Below are 8,677 nucleotides of genomic sequence, written 5' to 3' on the forward strand. Positions count from 1 at the left end.
CTAGCCCTCCTCATTTTACAGATGAGGAAACTGAGGCCCAGAGAGGTGAACCAGCTTGTCCAAGATCACCACAGGAACTATTGGCAGAGCTGGGATTTGAACTCAGATTCTCCGAGTCAGACCCAGCCCATGGTGGAAGACCCCTTCTAAGAATGTTCCTTCAGCGCATGGCTCCGGTGGGACTTAGCTGGACTGTTCTCTCAGAAATAACCAAGGGGGACATAGGTGTCCAGCCAGCGCGTCTCGTCCTTCACTACAGTTTGCTTCATGTGAAGAGGCCACGAGACCAGAGGGTGAATCGTCTCGTGGTCTCCCAGAAAGTTTCCAGAGAACGAGAATGCAGTCTTGTCCAACAAGCATCTGTTAAGTGCCGACCAAGTACCAGGCCCCGTGGAGGCCATAGGAAACATAGACAGAAGCTGGCCTCAGGGAGCTTACATCCTCCTTGGGGGATACAGCACATAAGGAGGGAAGCGTAGACACGACCACTGGAGGAGGAGGGTGAGGGCACGGATGTCTGAGGGGATGAGGGGAGACTTCTCTGGGTTAGGTGACCCATGAGTCGGGTCCTGCAGGAAGGATTCTGGGGAGAAAACAGGGGAGAGTTCCAGGCACGGGTGGAGCGGGGCCTTTGCGAAGGCAAGGAAGGCCAAGTGCAGGGAACGCAGTTTGGCTAGAAACATGGAGGTGGTGCCTGGAGGGGAGGAGGAAACAAAGAAGTGTCTGGAAAGGGCGACTGGGACCCGACTGCAGAGGGCTCTGAAAATTCATTTTCTCCCTGAGACGCTGTGGCAGGGAGCCACTGAAGATTCCTGAGCAGAATAGTGACGTGGCCCCCCGTGAGCTTTAGGAAGAAGATGCTGGAAGCTGCGTGGAGGACGGATGGGAGAGGGCAGTGACTGGAGGCGGCTGAAACAGTCCAGCCGAGAAGCGTCATGAGTGGTGGCGTGAGAGAGGTTGGGAAGGAAGAAGCCACGGGACGTGGCCGCCCACTGGCTTTGGATCCAAGTGGTCGGCTTCACCGAATCTTGGTCGCCATTTTGGCCTGCACAGACATGTGCCAATCAGGAAAAGCTGGTCCTTGGGAGTTCAGCTTCTCCTCTTGCTGCCTGCTTGAGCCTGTCCAGCCATCAGCTGGCCCCCCAAACCTCGTCAGCTCCTCCCAGAGACCTGAGGTCAGAGAACCGAAGCTGCTCGTCACGACTGGTCGTTGTCCCCAAGTAACAGTTACTAGTTCCCCTCCCCCACCCCGTCACTGGACAGAACAAGTCTTGGTCAGATGAGGTAAGGAGCTGGCCTCCAACAAATTGAAAACATATTGGACCAGATCTCCACCACACCAAGAGACTAAGACGCTTGCTCTTGGAATACGCATTCCGTGCCGAAATCCAGACAGAGCTCCCAGCAGAGGCAAGAATTCCCAGGGACAACCTCCCCCCTTCCCACCCCGCCCTTCCATGCAGAATGCCGGGTTCTCAAAAGCAAGTTCTTAAAATGCTTCGTACTCCCCTGACTTCAAAGTGCGTAGGAAGCACTTTCTGTGTGCAAGGGACCAGCCAGGGCACCCACTGACCTTCAGTCACATTTCTAAAGCATGTGAATGACAGGGTGGTGCAGTGGCTAGAGAGCCAGCCTTGAAACCAGGACAGCTGAAGGCAGGTGGCCTCTGATCCGTGCTGGCTGGGTGACACTGGGCAGGCAAGTCATTAATCCCTCAGTGCCCTCTCTGGGCAACTCTGAGCCTCCAAGGTACGGAGAGAGAAGGTGCCGCCTGCATTTTGGCAGAGAGAGGTCCTCTTCCTGTTGTTCTTTGTACCAATGAAGTCCTAGATCTAGTCCCAAAGCCCTAGTCCATTGCTTGTGTATATGTGTGTGTGTGTGTGTGTGTGTGTGTGTATGTGTGTATGTGTGTGTGTGTGTGTGTATATATATATATATTAGGCAATTGGAGTTAAGTGACTTGCCCAGGGTCACACAGCTAGTTAGTGTCTGAGGTCCCATTTGAACTCAGGTCCTCCTGACTCCAGGGCTGGCGCTCTATCCACCGCGCCATCTAGCTGCCCCCACTTGCCTGTATTTTTTAATGTAGATGTCTCTATCAGTAGAATCTAAGTTCTTTGAAGGCAGGGACTGTTTCATGCCCAGCACTTGGCACACAGGATCGTGGGGTCAGAGCTGGAAGCGACCTCGGAGATCATTTATTGCAAACCCCCTCCCCTTATTTTACAGATGAGGAAATTGAGACACCGTTTCTAAGTGACTTGTTTTATGATCATGGATTTAAAGCTGAAAGAGATTTAAGAGGCCATTGGGTCCAGCTCTCTCATTTACAGATGAGGAGACTGAGACCACGAGTGATTAAGTTGACTAGCTCAAGGTCACACAACAAGTAAGTATCTATGGTAGGATTAGAATCCAGGACTTCCTGACCCTAAATCCCATTACACAGCGCTGCTTCTCTTGTAGGGAACTTCAAATGCAAGCAGGTTTATTGATTACACTCTCTGGCATGCAGAGAAGCCCCGCGCTGTCCATTGGCTGTCCTTCACTCTCTTCGCATGCCCAGCCCATCTCCTTTGTCACACAGTCAACAATCAATGAGCATTCATTAGGCACCAACTGTCACCCCTCATAAATTTCTGGTTTGGCATCCTTTTTTCTGATCCTTTTTTGAAGTTCTCAGTCTGTAACATGCTGCAGTCTGCTGCTCACGACTCCCCCAAGGGCAGGTGAACCATGGTCCCTGCCCTCCTGGTGTCCATGTGGGTTAGGGAGCGTTCCGATGTTTGTGCTTCCTGGAATGGGGAAAGCCACCCAGACAGGAGTTTTGGAAATTGGGGGAAGGTGGATAACAATAATGACTCCCATTTCTCTGATGCTGAAAGGTTTACAAAGCCCTTTCCTCCCCCCCCCCCCCCCCAGAAGTGGCTGCTGCTGTGTCCTTCCTTGTCAAAGAGGACTGTGACGCCATGACATGCAAGTGAATTGGATTTAAGTCAGGGAGCGCTGATCGGGTTGCAAAAGGATACTTAGCCCCATTTTACAGGTGAAAAAGTGAGAGGGGGAAGTGACTTTCTAAGAGTCACACCGTTAACCAGTGTCTGAGGTGGGATTTGAACCCAGGGCTCCTGGCCTGCAGCCCAACACTGAGTGCCATATTGCCTGGATCCACATGTAATTGATTAGTCACCTCATTCACAGCTGCCTGGGGACCCAGTGCCCAGGGCCTTTTTCTTTTGCGAGATGGAGAGGAAGTTCTCCCTACTCTTTGGGGACATTCCAAACAATCTTGCTTTGGGGCCAAGGGTGGAAAGTTTCAGCCAAAAAAGGGCAATTTTCGGATACTTAGGAACAACCAAAAAAACTAGATTAAAGCAAGAGCTCTTTCTCCTCCTAATTAGTCACAGTTCCCCGGCGCATCAGCACCGTGTCCTGTGCCCGGGACGTGCCCCGAATGCCTCGATCCTCACTGCAAGGATCCAGCGCAGTCTCCTGCAAGGGAATGTTTCCCAAGATCAAGGTTTTCACCCCACGGGGGAGAATCTTTACATTAATGCACGGTGGCCTACGCCATTTTCAGCTATCACTGGGATATAAATAAATGGAATGAAGGGAGCGGCCAACCTCACATCGGAAGGTTATTTCCGGGCACGGGTGACACTGTGAGCCCACGAAACAGACTTCAAACGCTGTGGAAGGCCCCAGTATAGCACATGAGAAGTTCAGCGCTGGGCTGCAGTCCCCGGAAGGACATGAGGTACTGGGTTACACCAGTGTCAAGGACAGCCCACGTCTCTCCAGGGATGCTGGGGATTTGGCAGCTGGAGGGCTCCCAAGACTCCAAGGCTTCCTCCTGAAGAACTCCACGTTCTCTCCCACCCAAGGCAAGAGTTGCACGTATTTTTCTCAAGAGTCATGTATCTGGTGCTGTGTCTACATCACTCCCAGAACCACTGCCTAACACCAGAGGGAGAAATTCTGTGTGTTGGGGGGTAGAGCTGGGGGCCAGAGGTGAGGGAGTGAGACAGGGGCAAGAGCCTTGGCTTTGGAAAGACTTGGGCTTGAGTTTTAATTTTGTTCCTTAATAACCGAGTGACCTTGGGCAAATCACTCAATAGGATCAAAGATTTAGAGTTAGTGAGGACCTTAGAGGCCATTTTATGGATGAGGAAACTGGTTAAGTGAATTAGGATCATAGATGGGGAACTGAAAAACTCATTCAGTCCAATCCTCTTCATTTTACGTATGAAGCAACTGAGTCCAATGGAAGTTTAAGTGACTTACTCAAGGTCATAGAGATGGTGAGAGACTTGGGATTTCAACCCAAGTCTTCCTTCCTCCAAATCCAATACTTATCTACTGCACATCCCTTCTGGTCCCATGTTCCTTACATCTGCAGAATGAGCTTAATGAGAATCCTTTTATCTCTCTCCCAGGGCTGTTCTGAGGGAGATACAACATAAACATGAGTTGCTGCTACCTTCTACCTATCCGGTTTTCTCACACCTTACTCCCCAACACTTACACTTCCATCCAGTGACCCTGGCCTCCTGGCTGTTCCAGAACTCCGCCCTCCATCTCTGAGCCCAGGGCATTTTCTCGGGCTGTCGTCCCCCATGCCTGGGACACTCTTCCTCTTCCTCTCTGATTACTGACCTCCCCGGCTTCTTCTAGGTCCCAGCTAAAACCTCACCCCTCCCTTATCTAATTCATTGACAAATCACTCTCTTTCGTTTGGAAGCTCTTAATTTGGGGTCCATGGGACCATGAGTGGATTTCAAGTGGTATCTGAACTGGAATGGGGGAAAAAATTATTTTTATTTTCACTAACTTCTCTCTGAAACTTAGCATGTCCTTCAATTATGACTAAAAAAACCAAAAACAACCTATAGCTGAAAAGGGCTCCACAGGCTGCCAAGGGGTCCAGAAAATAAAGAAGGCGAAGAACCACTCCTCTGGAGGGACAGCAAAATTGTGTGACTCTTTGGTGGGGCCTGGTTGTATGGGCGCACTAGACCAAGGCCCAGAGATTCTGGGAGTCCTGGCACCCCTATGGATTTGGGAGGGCAGCAGGTCAAATAACTGCTAGAAGTTGGGAGGGGGTCCTCCTTCCCCAGGACTCCTGTGCATGTATGACAGCCCAGACAGGGAGGGCCAAGGATCAACTAGACTAGAGGCCAGTGTGAGGGGAGAAAAGAGGATGCAGGGGGCAGCTAGGTGGTGCAGTGGATAGAGCACTGGCCCTGAAGTCAGGAGGACCTGAGTTCAAATCTGGCCTCAGGCCAAACACTTGACACTTAACTAGCTGTGTGACCCTGGGCAAGTCACTTAACCCCAATTGCCTAAAAATTTAAAAATAAAATTTTAAAAATTAAAAAAAAAAAGAAAAGAGGATGCAAAATAGGTTACTGACCTGAGAAGACAGTTCCCAATAGGATATGGGTGGGGGGCAAAGTCTAAGAATGACTCAGTGACCCTGGGAGGCTGGAAGGATGCTGGTGTACTCTATAGAAAGGGGGAACTCTAGGGGGAGAGAGAATGAGTTGTTGCATTTGAGGTACCTGTTGGAGGGCCTGTGACTCTTCATATTTAGGTGTGGGATAGAGTGGAGCCTCTATTCACTTGCTGTGAATAGAAATGTTCTAGGGGGCACCAAGGTGGCACAGTGGATAGAGCACTGACCCTGGAGTCACAAGGGCCTGAGTTCAAATTCAGCCTCAGATACTTACTAGCTGTGTGACCCTGAGCAAGTCACTTAACACCAATTGCCTCCCCTCAAAATAAAATTTTAAAAAGTATTCTAGAAAGAGAAAAAACGCCTGTTACCCATTTCTGTCCCTGGTCTTCCTGAGTGGCCCTCACTAGTTCACAGAGACATCTGCCTCACAGGCCGGCGAGCTTTGTCGGAGTGAGCTCTGAGGCAGAAAAGCCTCGAATTGCTAACTTGTGCCTTACAGAAGAACCCCAGACCTCTTTTTAGCTTAAAAAATCAAAACTGGGAGTGTTTAGAATGGATAAGAAATAACCAGCTTTGGGTATTTGCAGGGCCTTTGGCATGGACCCACGAGCTGATGTATGCACCGTGGCCCCCGAGGGCAGAGCCCAGAGCCATGGGTATGAGTGAAGCACCTCTTAAGTTTGCAAAGGGCTTTAGCAGGGGAGATTGCTGTCCCCACTTTGCAGAGAAGAAAAACTGAGTCTAAGAGAGGTACAGTCAAGTCTGAAGTGAGATTCAAACTCGAGTCTTCTGACTAGAAGTCACGTGCGCTAGCCATTAGGCAACCTAGCTTCCCAAAGACTACTGAAAATCTAACATAGCTAAGAGCTATGTTGGACCAGCTTATCTCAACAGGTAGTGAGCTCCCTGTCCCCAGAGGTCTTCAAGGACCATTTGTTGGGGATATTGTGGAGGGGCCTCCAGGTCAGATTGAGGTTGGGCCAGATGGCCTCTGAGGGTCCTTCAGGCTCTGAGGTTCTGTGATTCCTGGAGCTCCGTTCCTGAATTTTTCCAGCCCCGCCTGATTGCTGGCTCCCAGCCACCAGTCGATCCAGGGTGAGCTCAGTCCCTCGGCATCCCTTCTCCAAATAAGATGCTCCATTGTCTGGGGTTGTTTTCTCAGCAAACAGGGATCAGCCAGCAGGGGGTGGAGGGCGGGAGCTCTGCTTATTTGAAATGTGATCAGGCAGGAATGAGGTAATGGGGCTGTGAACTTTGGGGATTCGGGCGTTTCCCCAGTACTCTGGAGCCTCGAACTTCGCAGCCTCCTTGACCTAATGGAAACCTGGTTTTTTCTCAAAGGTGCCAAGTCTCTGATAATCCTATTGAAGGTTCAGAAGTTCGTGAATTTAGAGGTAGGAGGGACCTTAGGATCATCTGTCCAGATGAGAGAAATTGGAGGCGCAGAAAAGGAAAGACATTTGCCCAAGGTCACGGAGGCCGTGAGGGGCAGAGCTGATCCTTGGTGGGCAAATAGGAACTGACCATGTGCTCTGTGGCATCGTGGTTATTTCTGTGGATGGAGAGGGACTGTCCTTCTACTGGCCTAGACCGGAGCTCCGAAAGGCCAAGCTGGGGTCTTGGGTAAACCTGGCTTCTTCCTCGGGGATTTAGCGCAGTGCTCTCTGCACATGGGGTTTTGGGGAATATTTGTTGAGTTGAATGTATAGCAGAGAAGAGGTTATATTTTGTGGGTGCCATTGTTCAGTCATTTTCAGTAGCATCCCACTCTTTGTGACCCCATTTGGGGTTTTCATGGCAAAGATATTAGAACGGTTTGCCATTTCCTTCTCTTGCTCATTTTATAGATGGAGAAACTGAGGCAAACAGGGCCAAGTGACTTGCCCAGGGTCACACAGCTAGTAAGTGTCAGGCTGAATTTTCCTGACTCCAGGCCAGGCATTCTATCCATTGTGCCACCTTGCTTCCCCAAAGGACTAGTAACATATATATAAAACTGAAGACAGTCCTTGCCCTCACGAAGCTTGCATTCTAAATAGGGGAAGACCTCACATTTAAATAAATGGGGAGGGAGGGTGTTTCTGTATTTTGTTTTGGAAAGTTACAGGGACGGTGAATGGAGCCCTAGAATACTTGGACACATCACTGAAATAGGGACTCATTAACAAGGTGTGGCCTCCTGGGGCCAGGTAGTTCCTGCTGCCAAAGGGAGAGGGACCCCAATGGGGATGACCCTGTGAGACCGCCAGCCCACGCATCTCACAGATAAGGGGCTGAGGCTGAGAGCGGGGAGGGGACTGGTCCCAGATCACACAGGTGGTGAACTGCAGGATAAGAATTGAACCCTTGTCCTCCAAATCCAGGGGTCGTGGTATGGTGCCACATTGGAGAGGGGAGGCCTGAGGGGCTGCGGCAGGGGTGACTGAGAGTATACACTGGGGGGGGGGATCCAGCCTCTTGGTTTGGCTGTGTCAGAACGCCAAGCTATGAGTCCTTATCAACCCCCTGGGCTTTAATCTGATAATTGTCCAATAGAGCTGGCAGCCAGGTGAGCCTAGATAAATGGTAGGTGGAGTCAGGAGCCAAAGCTAGATGAGTACAGGGATCATTACACAGGAAGTGGGGGAGGGGGAGCACAGATTCCCATCCCCCATACCCTGTCCCCCCCACCCCATATGAACCACTTTAGGAAGTCAGGACCTGGAGATCTGTCACAGGACGGAGAGGTGAAGGGGACCATCTAGGCCAACCCCTAACATGATACATGAGGAAACTGAGGTCCAGAGAGAAAATGGTTCACCCAGGGTTATCTAAGTCTTAATTGACTGAGGAGGGACTTGAACTCAGGTCTTCTGATTCCATATCCAGGAAGGTAAAAGCTCAGACCTGGGGAACTAAGATGGAGAGAGAGAGGAGAGAGAGAGAGAGACAGAGGGAGAGAGAGGGAGAGAGAGGAGAGAGAAAGAGAGGAGAGACAGAGGGAGACAGAGAGAAGAGAGAAACAGAGAGAGACAGAGGGAAACAGAGGGAGAGAGAGGACAGAGAGAGAGGAGAGAGAGACAGAGAGAGACAGAGGGAGACAGATGGAGACAGAGGGAGAGAGGAGAGAGAAAGAGAGGAGAGACAGAGAGAGACAAAGAGGAGAGAGAAACAGAGGGAGACAGAGGGAGACAGGAGAGAGAGAGGAGAGAGGAGAGAGAGAGGAGAGAGGAGAGAGAG

General features: G+C 50.7%; 1 protein-coding gene across 1 annotated transcript in view; it reads left to right on the top strand.

Annotated features, from left to right (window-relative positions):
- RAMP1 (receptor activity modifying protein 1) overlaps positions 1–8,677 on the top strand; it is a 94,287-nt gene that overhangs the window by 84,216 nt on the left and 1,394 nt on the right. The window lies entirely within an intron of this gene.

The sequence above is a fragment of the Vombatus ursinus genome, unplaced genomic scaffold, assembly GCF_900497805.2.
Source record: "Vombatus ursinus unplaced genomic scaffold, bare-nosed wombat genome assembly UNPS02014808.1, whole genome shotgun sequence".
In the NCBI taxonomy this organism is placed as follows: domain Eukaryota; kingdom Metazoa; phylum Chordata; class Mammalia; order Diprotodontia; family Vombatidae; genus Vombatus; species Vombatus ursinus.